Raw genomic sequence first — 14,676 nt, 5'->3', positions numbered from 1 at the left:
AGTTTTGAGCCATAGTATGACACAGTTCCAGTTGACGGGGTATTTTATTGAGCTACTCAAAAGAATAAATCTGATTTAGTCAATAAGTATAAGGACTCCGATATGAATTCCGTACAGTGGGTTATATTGAAATGATTCATCAGAGAAATTTCCTAAATCAGATTGCAGGGATGAAAAAGATAATTCTGCAACAGGCACAACAATGCTTTCTCCATGCTGTTGATAACATCTGTAAGATGGTGCAGATGAGAAATTCACCTTCAACAATATGACAGTTTCATCAAATTTCTGGATTTAGGTGAATCAATATGGGCACCACACCAACCCTTTAAACGCACATTGGATAAATGGTTCTTCTGTGACAGATCAACAATTGTCTCTTTTCCCATTTCCAAACTTTAGTAGAACTGTTTGAAATACATTGGAGTCTATCTCATTTCTTCCTCTATATCTTGTGTGTGTGTGTGTGTGTGTGTGTGTGTGTGTGTGTCAAGCTGCCATCTGTCAGTTTAATTTACAGAACTCAGGAGCAGAATCTAAGAGGGTAGAAGGAAAGTTTTTTCCCCCTACACTTATTTTTTATTGTAGTATAGTCAGTTTACAATCTTGTGTCAATTTCAGGTGAACAGTATACTGTTTCAGTCGTACATATACATATATATATTCATTTTCATATTCTTTTTCACTATAGGTTATCTACCTCTAAATCTTGAAGACCTCCTTCTGCCCACACTATGGGGGCAGGAAACAAGCCTCTTCATTCCTCAGATTTTCTTTGTTGTTATTTTAGTTTCCCCTTTCTTGGCACCCATGCCAATGCATTTTACAAGAATTGTCTGTACAGGGTCAGTGAGAAACTGATGAAAGACCTGTATTTGAACCAATCAATTGTCAAAGAGCACTACATTTCCTATTCAGGATTCTCGTTTTTGCTTGCTTTCAGATGGAATACAGACCTCTCACCATCTGAATCCTAGGCAGCAGCCTGAAGGATATAGGGCATCTCAGTACTAGGCTAAGTAGACAAAAGATCTATTTAGATAGGAAATCTGTTCCAGTTTTAGAAGGCGTTGTTACCGGTTGCTTTCAAAGGTTCTTTACAGTTCTATTGCTGGTAATTATTATGTTTTGCTTACAAAAATTTGAATTATTTCTGCCAAGGATTTGAGAATGAATATGTTTTCTTCTTAATTAAATAACACAAGTAAGAGCCAGGATTAAATCACTGACACAGTAATAGAAACAAACTATCAAGATAATAGCAGAAATCGAAAGGCACAAAAGCCCCTAGTCTATGTAGCTAAAAAACTCCAGTTTAGTAGTTTCTGTTGGATTCACAGTTCAAATTTATAATTTTTGACACCATGTCTAATATTAGACAATATGTCTAATATTTCATTTTTTTAAATTCTGATATCACATACATTTTTTATTGATATACAGTCATTTTTAATGTGTCAAATATCTTAAGATACAGTTTTTCTCTTAAAGGACTGGCAGGGTTTGCAGAAAATTTTGAACTTTTTTGAGCCTCTGTCAGCAGTTCTGGGTAGCACTGGAATACAATTTAAATAATACTAGCAATGATGTTTGTAGTGTCTCCTAGATTCTGTCTTTCCAGAGAAGTGCACCGTTCCACCATATTCTCCACTTTATCAGTTCTACTCTTTATACCAGATTTGTAGCTGTGATATTTTTCTTCTATGCCATTTAGCTTTAACTTGACAAGTTAATAAAAGAAAAAATACATAAAATGTTTTCCATACCTAATATGGACTTAGTGCTGGGATGGGTGATATGGTTTGACACGTAATCTGATTGGAGAGGAGAGATGTACCTGTCTGTATTAGTTAGGGTGGGCTGTAATAAATAGATCCAAAGTGTCACGTCTCAAAAATGATAGACATTTATTCCTCCTTTAGGTAGTTGTTTAGGACATGGTTGGTTGTTCTGTGATGGTAGAAGGCCTCTGCTCCGTGCAATCATTCAGGAACCCAAGCTGATGGAAATTTTGCCATGTTTTTCTGGTCATCACTGACATCATTGAGCCTTTGGGAAGCGGGGATAGGATGGAAGGGCACAGGAGGGGCCCAGCAGTGGTATACTTTATTTCTACCTTCTTTCCATTGGAAAGAACATCATCATTTAACTACCTAACTGCCAGGGAGTCTAGGAACCATGGTGGAAGGGGAGAAGGGATTTTGAGGGACAATGAGCAGTCTCTGACATAAAATCTGGGAGCGGCAAAACAATGATAAAACAGCAGATGAAGACATGTCACAGTGGGAGGTGGAAATCATTTAAAACATGCGTTTAGTAGTTCAGAGGAGGTAGAAATCAGTGTGGTACAAGTCCTTGGGAAGAGCATCACTCAGGAGACGGGGTATGATGGAGCAGAAGAACATAAATTGGATAAATGGAGAAGAAAAGTGAGAGGACGGGGATGTCTCTCCCTTATTTTTCCAGTCTTCCTCCTTGTTAGCAAGAATCTCTCAATCTCTTTATAATTCTTTAATGCCAATGTCCTTATAAATCTTGTGACTGTCTCTTTTTGATAACACTTTGACCACCCCATTCAGATATTCCCAGTTTCCTTTTCTTTGTTTTTCTTCTGCACAAATTCCTACACACACAATTTAACCTGTATTTCCTTTGCAAACCTTGCTTTTTGTTTTGTGCCCCCCTACTCTGATTTCTACTTAACTACCTTAGGAATAGCCTTAGGCAATAGTTTAAGAATTAAAACAACTTCCCTTCATTGACATGCAGGGTGGGCACTGTGTTAGGAGCTCTACATACAAAGATGAATAAAAGAGAGTTCTTGCCCTTGAGAAACACACAGCAGGGAAGCCAATAGCCTAATTCTTGAACACTATCTAATTTGGATCCTTGTTCATATTTTGTATGTCTGATAAAATAGATGTTATTATTCTCATTTTGTTAATGAAGAATTTGGAAATCGTAGTTTAACTGACTTCCCCAAAGTTGAGCAGCTATGTAGATAGTGTTAGAACTCATCCCTTTGTGATGTTGCCCCATTGCTGTTCCAACCCACCCTGCCCCCTCTTTATAAATCCCTGTCCCGGTCCCTTGCTCATTTCTATCCATGGCTATATCCAATTATTTAAATGAGATGTTTCTTACAGTCGGTTATTTGTATTAATTCAGTCTAGCCTTACATTTTCTTATAGTCCTGCTAAAATATTTCTGCTTTGATTTTTAATTAAAGCAGAAAGAATACATGCAAAATGATAAGCATATTTTAAAAGTAAAATATTAAGAGGTGACTTCTGAAATGGAATCAATATTTATCAGTTAAGAATTTTGTGGGAAATTCAAGAGTTGGAAATTTAGTGGAGAAATGGACTGTATTCTTGCCACAATTATGAAGTAGCGATATTGTCTCATGCGCATTCCCTCTAGTTCTTCAAGACAGGCATCCATCCATCCATCCACCCATCCATCCATTTTTTTCCACAACGCAGTTACTGTGGGCCTAGTATATGCAAGGGACTGTTTGGGTGCTGAGAGTACAGAGACACAGATTCTTCCCTGGAGGGAAGGCAACTGAACCAAAAATTACAGACCAGGATTCCCTAGCAGCCTGCAGTCCCTTGTTTCAAGGTCAGATCCAGGTCTGACTCCCCAGGACAGTAAACTGGACTCTGGATCTTTCTTTTTCGTGCCTATTAACTCTATCTGTAGAAGGTGAATGATTTTTCTCTCACATGGAGCGTAGAGCTCATTATCTGAAGAGGTGTCACAGGCTAAAAATATAAACAATCACCTACCCAAACAAAAGGATTAAAATAAATGCATATCTGACATCCACAGTTGGCTCCAAATGGAAGCTAGGACACCTCTAACTTCTGAAAGTGATGACAAGAACAGCCATGCTCTTCCAAGTTCCTGTGGAATCACTGTCACAGGGAAATACTGGGGGAGTATGGACAGGGGCAAGAGAAAGAAAGAAATGAAGAGTTCCAAATACACTTCAACACATTGGGCTCCCATACTGGGCAACTTAACTGACATTTTTTTTTCCCAGTTGTGATCTGGGGGCACTTTGGAATTACCATGACCTTCTTTGGCGGGGGGAGAGGGAAGAAAGAAGCAAAAGAGAAAATACTTTCAAGAAAAATTGGAAGATAGCTTAATTATTGTCTGACCTATGCATAGACTTGAGTAGTTTATTAGAGTCTTTATTGAATCAAGGAAGGGAAACAAAATCTGAACTCAGGGCAGAAAAAAGACATGTATTTTAAATGATAAATCTGAAGGCAAAATGATGGCGACAACACAACCTTAAAAAGATGGCTTCCTTTTAAGGCCTTCAGCTTTCTAGTTGGTTGAACATGTGTCCCCTGTTGGCGGATTGCTGTGCTCATCCTTGCCAGGCACCCAGGTGCCCGTCGCCCATGTGTACATTCCATCTGACTAGATGTAAAGCGCCAGTGGACAAAGCTTCTGGATTTTGGACCTGGCAGCAAGGTCTTCCAAAGTAGAACATGTGGTAGATGCATTCGGTTTTCCACTGCATTGCAACCGCACCATAATATGACGAGCCATGACATTGGAGATTGGTTTAATACCATCCCATACTCTAGTCAATGGTTCTTTTTAAAGATGAACTTTATATCCAAACAATTGTAAAACTCACAACATAGAACCTACAGATAGGATAGCGAGATCCTAGCGAACCAGGAGTCACTGTAATCCCTGGTGTTGAACCTCTTCCCTCTGTGGAGTCGAGCAGTGGAGAACACTATTTGGGGAGATGGGCAAACGAATGGCTTTGGCAGTTTTCCTTTTTCCTCTTGGTCAAAAATTACTCAAGTTTTGAATGCAAATAAGAGACTGCCCATGGCAGCTTCATAACCATCATAATAGTGTACGCATAATGCTGTAGCATAATGAGCTACCTTTGTTTCCAGATTGTAGGTGGGATGTTGACCTACAATCTGACCTCAAAGACTGTCCTTCTGCCTTTAATTCATTCTGGACTAAATAATGTCGGGGAGAACTGGAAAATCAGAATGAAACAAACTTACATTTCTGCCAAATAATGAATCAATAACCTTTTGGAAGAAAACTTTCGAAGCTATTGATTATGAGAAAGAGCGAGTAGGGGAACGAAGATGTCCCACTCATCATGCAGACATTTTAGCAAACTCTTAAGGGGGCTTCTCAGCCCAGGTTCTTCCTCTCCTTTCAGACAAGGCCACCATTTGGGCTTCATTGCCCAGTGTTTTAATCTCTGTCCTTGAAGTTCACAAATTAACTTGCTCTGTGATTTCCTCCCTGTGACAGCCTCTGGCTGTGTTTTTACTGCCTTAACAGCTACTGGCAAGCAGCTTGTCTCCCACATTCACTACAAAGTAAACAGGAATTTGGTCCCAGGGTAATTGGCTGCTCTCCAGCTTAAGAATGCAAGTTATTCGTGAGGACCGTGGACTTACTTCTGCTTCACGTAGACTGTTTTCACTGGGGAGCACAAAGACAAAAAGAGCTGTGAAGGTTTTGAGTCTTGAGGATTATTCTTTTCAAACATGTGATGCCCTGTGATTCTTTCCCCCAACTATTTGCTAATGTTCCGCCACTTCTGCCATCTTTCACGTCATGGTGATTACCAGAAATTTACCAAGGAAGCAGCCATGAAATGACATGTTTCTTTCAGAAATATAACTGACTCAGTAAACACATCCGGGTACATTGTTATTTTGGAGAAAGAATATGTTTACAAAACTTTTAAAATTAAATCTTCATGAGAACGTGGAGGGTAAATGCCAAATGAATTTGTGAGCACCTCGATTAATAATAATTCAAAACAAACATTAAGAAAACAATGGAGAAAAAAACGCGTGGTTTCAAGGATAGGAGTACTTCTGCTTTGAAATTTGAGTTGTTGAACACTAGATTTAAAGTTTACCAAACATTAAGAGATTAAACAAAATTTAAAAAGACAAAAAGAGTTACTCATTTACCATGGTTGGGAGAAAGTAAAGGAATTCTAGGCTCCTCTAAGATAAGACACCTAGAAGACTTTATTATCTTATCTGAAAGGTACATACTTTAAAACTGGACACCATGCTTTCTAAATTCTTCCATGAATAACATTTCCTGCAAGACTCTTAAGACTTGATATTATAGTCCTAAAGTCTACTTAGCAGAGGCAGTAACAATTGTTTGAGATTTGAGAAATGGAAAACATTTAATTGCTTCAGTTTACTCAAAGCCATACAATGAATGATGAAAAGGTAAAATATTAAATACGTTATGCACCCTGATTTATTTAAATATTCATCATTGTTTGCTGAAAACTTGTATGGGAAGCTTTGGTGTTTTTGGAATGTAATGTATAAGAGTATCAATTCCTTCACATTTCAGTTCCCAATTGGTGTGTGGTACAGTTTCTGTCTTTCTTGATTAGAACTCTGCCTTTTGATCAGAACTTGCTAATTGTGTGAAATCTTCTGAAACAGACCCACAGAGATTTGCGCAGATCTGTTTTTATTAGATGTGTGAGGTATAATATGAGTTCACTTTAGCATGCCACCTGCTGCTTTTAAACTCAGTATATTTCATACATCAAACACTGGCATTCTAGGCACTGGAGCTGTAAAGTTGAGTGATGTATGATTTTTGCCCTTAAGGAGTCTTCAGTGCAGTGGAGAATCTAGACACACAAGCAAACATTGGCAATAAAATATAAGTGCAATAAAGAGGAATGTGGTAAACTGCCATGGAAATACTGATTAAAAAGCATTAAGATTGGTGAAGGCGAGTCTTGCAGAGAAGGTGATATCTGAGCTTGGCCTTGAAGCTTGTGTTGGAGAAGATGGAGGGAGAGGGTGGGGAAAGGCACTTAGGCAGAGGACGGGGTGGACAGAGGTGTGCGGTGTGAACTTCTGCAGAGTGGTGAGGAGGAGAGTGGCCGGACCAGGAGGTCTTCTGTGAGAAGAGCATCTGTGTACAAGTCATGTCGTTGCAACTTCTTTCTGTAGACCGTCAGGAGTCTTCAGAGTAAGTAGCATAATCAGGGTAGGTGCTATTTGGGTTTTTAAATGTGAAGAATCTCAGCATTTATTAAATGTCTATGGACCAACCTAAACGTAGGAATGAATGCAGATACTGGTTTGTACCTTTGGATTTGAGTTAATAATAAGCCAGTTATTCCTTAGAGATTTGGTAACTAAACCCCCTCAGCTTCCGTTACGGGAAGAGCAGGAAGATACTAACTGGGCTTACAGTGTGTCTCTCCAGTACCAGTGGGGAGGATTAAACATTTCCGCGGTCAGACTGTCTCTCTTCAGAGGAGCTGTAGTCGCATGGGAAGCCACCCAGATGTGATTGTGCTGTACACCAGAAATAGATGCATTGTAACTGACTATGCTTCAGATAAACAAACAAACGGATGTGAGTTCTAGGGTCTGATTGCAGTTGCCAAGCCAGCTATGCCCTCTTTGGCAAACCACTTGACTTCTTCAAGTCTCAGTTGCTTTATCTATAAAATGGCGGGGTTAGGAGGAGGGAGATGATTATACTTCCTTCTCCTAGACACTTAGGAAGCTAATTAAATGATCTAATAGAAGCAAAATTTTTTGAAACCATCAAGTACCACAAAAGTCATGGAGTTATGGATATACTGTCAAAAATAGAAGTCCCACTGTTACAATTATGCCAATGATGACAACAATTATTTACTGAGGATTTGTTTTATGCCAGCACTGTTCTGAGTTCTTTAAATGACATGAGGATCTCATTTAATCCTCATTGCAGTCCTATAAGGGGGTTTTAAAAGAGAAGGACACTTGGCAAGGTTAAGAATTCATGAGCAATGGAGCCAGAAGTCAGATCCATGCTTTCCTGACCACAAGCCTAGACTCTCAACCGTAACTTCTCAATCAATCTTTGCAAAAACTTTACTTCTTTCTTTAAAACCTAGGCAACTGACAAGAGATCAGCAACGCATGGTAATTGCAGAATTACTAGACTAACGTTTATCAGGGTTTCTTCTCACTATCTGAACTAGAAATCTAGAGCTGGAAATCAGAGATGTGGTCCGTTGCGCTTTATTCCAGAAAAGAACATAAGCTATTATTGTTGACTGTGAACATAATACGCTAAGAGCTTTTTGTCCAAATTCAACTCAGAGAAGAATTTAAGATGGGAGTCAATGTCTCAGAGAGGCAAAACCATACAATCTTTAAAGTTATGTTCTCTATATTTTATCCTTCAAAGACAACACTGCTCAAGAATAGAGGAGCACACAGAAAACCTAGAGCACTTGTTCCTAGTCCCCTACTCCAATATCTGATGGTCCACCTTCCCTTAAAGTGTGAGTAAAGAGTTTCTCACTTCCAGGTCCATGAAATACTGAGGAAACAAAAAAAGTTACAGCCATCTTTCTACGATGTTGGTGAGCATTCAAAGACATTATACTGAGTTTTTACTCCAGGAGTAATGAAGCTTGCAAAAGGGATAGGATATAATGTTCTGTATTGATACAGATATATTAGAAACCCTGGTTTGGTGTAATTATTTGCAGGGCTGAATTGAACCTAGTGCCTGTTATTTGTTGATGAGAGCCTTCTTGCATCTCCTGGGCGTTATCGCAGTGGCTTCTATCTCATTTTTCTCTAAATGTGAGTTGATGCTCCAGCAACGACCCTGGGGACTAGAACAGACTCAGGTCTCAACCATCCATGGTCTCTGCTGCTGGCAGTAGGTGGCAGAATTGAGCTTGGCTTTTGTGATTCTTTCTTCTCACATGTCTTCATTGGTGAAGCCGAAGTAGTCTCAAGCTACTCCTTAAAACAGCTTTATTGTTTAATCAAAAGAGATTCAATTTGTCTCTTTTATTCTACTGGAATCTCATCTATTATAGACTGTTTGATGCCCTTTAAAAAAAATCATAGTAACTCTGGTGCATTTCTACCTCATCTGGAAATTATCTACTCTAAAAAGGATACCATCCTCATTTCTATACTTTTTCTTCTGTCCAGTCTCATTAAAACTTTCTATTTACTTTCCATTCATTCAGTAAATCTTAGAGTCAGCACCAGATTATTTTTTTCATGTCCTTCAAGTCACTCAGACAACTCTACCATTCTTAAGACTACATTGAAAACTCCTCCCTCCATCATTTTATGGAAGACCCCATGTAGGAAGGGTACTTGAGGAAGGGAAAGGTGTGAGGCACAGATATTAAGGTGGGGACAGCCAAAGAGCAAGAGAACTTCTGTTATGAGACTGTGCAGGAGCGATTTCTTCACAAAACTTTACATGGCAAAGCCCGAGATTGTCACTTGGATTTATTACATCACTTTCCTTTTCCCTTTTGCTTTCCTTTTCCTTCCTTCCTTCCTTCCCCGCCCCCCCCCCAACTGAAAAAAAGGGAAGAAAGAGATTAAAGACTGTAAGGAAGACAATGCTGTGTCTATGAACACTATTTTAAATACCATCTCTTGGTCTCGGTTTCCCGTGTTTATTGACTAGCCAGTCTTTGGCAAGGGAATAATAGTCATTTTCTTAAGCCTAAATTTAACAAGACCTGATACCTCTACTTGCTGACAGGAACCAGAGTAAACAAGATATACTCATAGCTCTGTGGTTATTTCTACCCTGCTGAGTCCATTCGGATACGGAGACAGGAAGAATGTGACTTGATTGGAAAAGAATTTGTTCCTGAATGAGGGGTTAATCTCTGTTCTGTGATTTTTAATCCTCTGAATAAAGCCTTTAAGATAATTTGGAGATAACAAATATTACAAAGGAAAAAAATAATCTAAGTGAAGTTGTACCCCGCCATTTCTTTTAGAGAGAGAAAAATCAGTACGGACCTGTTTTCCTGGAGCTGCAAAATGAAGGTTTCAAAACAAATGAGTTCAAGGTTCTCCATCTCTGCTGCACATTGGAATTACCTGGAAAGCTTTAAAAAGATACTGATGCCGGGGTAGATTTAATCAGTCCGTGGGAAAGCCTGGGCAGTACATTTTTCAGAGCTTCCAAAGTGATTCCAAGTTGGGAATCACTCATGGCTGAAGTAAAGGGCATTTGTTAAGGAATGATGCAAAATGAGATTTGAGAGGAGTTTGTACATCAAGTTAAGAAGTCCGTATTTATCCTACAGATGATGGGCAGTGATTAAGGGTACTTCTGGCAGAGAAGAACCGTAATTTTGTTAGGTTTTGAAGATCATCACCCTTTCGGCAGTGTGGACAGTGAATGGACTGGCGTTGGGAGAGCGGGGAGCAGGCTTCAAGGGTTGTCCTCACAGTCCATGATCCTGGGATTTGCCTGTTTGCCCTCATTCCAGCAAACTTTTTAAAAAAATTTTGACTCTGTCTTCCTTTCTCTTTGAAAGTCAGTCTATTAGCATGCCCTCGTGTGGTAGCTCCTTTAATGATTTCGTTCTATTTGAGACTTTCTCCAGATTATGCCTTTAAAATAGTTCCCGGAAAATCAACAACTGTTGGCTAATAAAGGCTTAAGTCTCTTTAGTCTCTAAGCCTCTTTAATTTTAAATATATATACTTAGGCTAATCCTTTGGAAACGTGTTTCTCTTTCAAACAAGCTGGAATTGGGAATCCTGCTTGAGAAAAAAAAGACAATGATCAAGTTTTCATTGTACTGTTAGGAAATTTATGGTTCATAGTTAGAGAGTCAAATGGCATTAACTTGAACAAGTACAATTAAAAAGAGAATCACCTTTAAAATACAACTTTTCCGTTTTCTTAATTTAGGCCTCTAGAGACTCTTCATTGCCTGGACCAGGGACTTCCTTAAGGAGTACTGATTAGGTAGTGGTTTGATGAGTGTGTCCTTCAAAATTGCAAAAAGCTTTGAAACGGGCAAAATGTTAGTAGGTGTCTTTTCCAATAGAATGCTATGGTCTGTCTGCTGCAGTTGTCTGATTCTGGAAAGGTCTGCGTCTTTCAATGTCCGACTTGTTTTACAATGCCATAAACTGAAGAAAACCGATAGTAATGCAGATTATTTTGTGGAATGCCAATAATTTCCGTCTGCCCTGTAAAAGGGTCCTGTTTCGAGTCTTTAATGGATTTCAGCACTCCTAATCACCCGTTGTATCAAGTGTCCCCCAGACCACTGCTAAGCTTGATGATTCACTCAAAGGATTCACAGGATTCAGATAAAGCCCTTCTGTTCATGGTTATGGTTTGTTATGGTGAATGACTTACAGATGAAAATCAGACAGAGGAGAAGGTGGGTAGAACAGAATCTAGGACAAACCAGGCACAAGCTTCTAGTGCTGCCGACCTGGGAAGCGGAGCCAAGCCTTGGGGTCCGGGAATTTCACTGGGGATGAGTGATGCAGGCATACAGTTTGCACGCGCCAGACGTTAGCTATGCGGTCTTCGTGCCTCCGAGGTCAAACTGACGCCGCGTGGCCCAAAGCCTCGACATGAAACACCGCTCCTAGCAGGCAGGATGTTCCAGGGCTCAGAGATCATCTCCCAGGTGTCAGCCAAGGACTAGCCCTTTTTTTGGGAATGTGCAGAGCTGAGTGACCCAAGCCTGCTAAGTTATCCCTTTCCTGATCACACATTCACACACACGAAAGAACACGTGTGTGTACATGTGTGTGTTCTTTGGATTCCCCACTGAACTGGGTGGTGCTCATTTCACCTTACCAGTTCCCTCATCAGTGGGCTCAATAAAATCTCTGATGCATTTATGTTTGCATTAATTGTCAAAATTTTACCCTTGAAAAATTAATTCTTTAACAAATGCATGAACATAGAAAAATCACTGATTCTTTGTTTTTGCTTGCATGTTTTGTCTTCCTGTTTTCCTCCCTTTTTTCCTTCCTCCTTTTCTCCTCTCCCTCTCTCTCCATAAGTGTGTGTACATATGCCAGTAGGGACATACGGAAACACTGAAACAGTATCTGCCCTATTTCACATTTTTCTTACCAACATAAAAAGTTACCTGTCACTAATGAAGCGCTCTGCGCGTCTTTACTGAATTATCATTTAGCGAGGCCCCTCATATATGCTGCCTCATCCATCTTTCCCTCCATCCTAGTGAGGCAGGCAGGTACTGGGTCTCATTTTTCCGATAATGAAACTGAGGCTCAGAGCTACCAGGTGACTTGTCCAAAGTTTCACACCTGATAAATGGCTTGCCTTCTGCTTACAGATCTAGACTCACATACATAACAGCCCACTGGTATTTCTATTCGAATGTCTTGCAGACATTGCAAACTTAATGTGCAGAACTGAAACTTCCGTCTTACTCTGTCCCCTTCCCCAATTTTTTCCTGCTCCAGTTTTAATCATTCAGTAAATCCCACGTCATTACCAGGTCACTCAAACCATAAACCTGGTAGCATTCCTGACACCCTCTTCATTTTCTCCCACCTCTCACATTCAACCTGTCACCAAGTCCTCTGGAACATACGTCTAAAACATTAATCTGTCCCTGTCTTTCCATCTCTACTGCGTCTACTCTAGTTTGACACCAGGTCCTCTTGTAGTTTTTCTTACTATCTGCCTTTAATTTTACTGCCACATTCCATCCAGAGTCATTCATTCAAAGTAGATTTCATCATTGTACTTAAAACCCTTCAATGGGACAATAACTTACTTTCTCACATGTCCGCAAGTCTCTGTGCAATCTGAGCCTGCTTGCATCTTCAAGCCCCACTCGCCTTTTTGCCAGCCATGTTCTGGCCCCAGGAAGCTCTCTGTGGCTCTGACATGCCAGGCTTTTTCTGCTCTAGAGCCCTGACTGTGCTATCTTCTCTGATGCCTCCCCTGCCGGCTCCTTGTTACTCAGTCCCCTGGCTGACTCATGCTCATCCTTCAGCGTAAGTGTCTCTTCTTCAAGACAGGCTTTCCCTAGACCCTTCGATTCAGTGTAAGTCTTCCTGCATTTTTTAATTACACCCAGTTCCTTTCCTTGTGGTGCTTAGTGTAATTTTAATATATGGGTTTTTTTTTTCATGTCCCATGAGCTCACAAAGGCAATGATTATGTCTCTTTTGCTCTACCCCAGAAACCACAGAGTCAGAAAACGGTTTGGCATATGGCAGGCACTTAATGCGTGTTTTGTGGCAGAATGAAAGCAAAGCAAATCCCAGAACCAAAGCTTCTAATTCTGAATTGGGAACTTTTCCCTGGGGCTACGGTGCCTTTCTGAGAAGCCCTCTTCCCTTTTTCACAATATCCTTTTCAGTTTCGCTGCTACAAATTTAATTTTTTATTACCCAAGTAAAACATGGTTAACTCTTTTATCATTAATATTTTCATGTGTTGCATTAAAGGTATGAAAATGACTATGCCCTGGGAGGTGGTTAAGTCAGTAAAAGGAACTTGAGGCTCTTATCCTTAAGGCCTTAAATCTTAGTCCATATTGGACATTTCCATTCTCCAAATCACCCCCTTAGCTCATTCTCTTTTCTTCTCTTATTGCCTCAATCAAGTCTGTACTTTTCAAAGACCGGCCAGTTGGCCTTTCCACCAGCATCCACACAATTACCTTTTCAAATTACCTTTAACTTGAGGTTGAAGGAAACCATTTTTTTCTCTAACCATATCGCATTACAAAATTTAGTTGTGTATGTGATGCAGAGAGTAGTTTGCCGTATAGAGCAGCCACTTGTAATAGTCAGAGCTTCATTTTCTGAGGAGAGGCTGTGTAACAAATGAGGCACACAGCATTTCTAACACTCATGACAGTCTTGGAATGAAGGTATTTCCATTTATATTAGTTATCTATTTATGACAACCCCCCCCCCCGCCCCCAAAACTTAGAAGCTTAAAACAACACATGTTTCTTTGGGTCAGAAATGCAGGCTGGGTCCTAAATGGCCTACCTTGGACCTTGGCTTCAGCATCTTTCACAGAGCTGCACTCAAGGAGATGGCTGACACTGTAGTCATCTCAAGGGTCAACTAGGGGAGGATGTGCTCCCACGTTTCCAGGAAATTGTGCTTTCACCCCTCATGGCTGTCGACAGGCTTCAGATCTTCACTCGCTGGCTGTTGGTCCTGGCAGAGGGAGAGAGAAGAGACACACAATATATAAACACAGGAGCATCTGATCTTTCCAGTGATATCCCATCACTTTTGCCATATACTGTATTCTAGTATTAGACGCAATGCACTAGGTTCAACCAATCCACAAAGGGAGGGCACTACACAGGGCATAAATACCAAGAGGCCATTACTGGGGGCTATCTTAGGGGCTGCCCACCATAACATTGTACAGAAAGAAGAGACAGATAAATTCATTCATGCTGAGACTTGCAATTCAAACCCAAGTCTGTCTGATCCAAAACCCACACTCTTTCCATTGCATTTCGTAGCTTATGATATTCTACCAGTGATTGTTGCTGAAGTGATTCTAACATCACAAACTGGTGCCTGAAAATAACCAAGTATTTTCCATACTGAGAGACTAAGCTACCAACCCTGGCCATTCATTTAACGATGGCCTACAAGTGTTCTGAAGAAATGTCTGGTTAGATCATCAATACAGTAGAAGATCGTGGGCAACCACGCAGAGAGCACAGCTTACGAGCAGTGGGCTGTGACACACGTGCGAAAAGCATCTAACTGCGACTGCAGGGTCAAGGGATGGGTGTGACTTCTATCTAGATAAATGGTAACAAGGCAAAGAGTTAGTGACCCAAGAATTCAAGCAGTTAAT

This window comes from Camelus ferus, chromosome 23, assembly GCF_009834535.1.
Source record: "Camelus ferus isolate YT-003-E chromosome 23, BCGSAC_Cfer_1.0, whole genome shotgun sequence".
NCBI classification, from domain to species: domain Eukaryota; kingdom Metazoa; phylum Chordata; class Mammalia; order Artiodactyla; family Camelidae; genus Camelus; species Camelus ferus.
Note: the sequence above shows the minus strand (reverse complement) of the source record.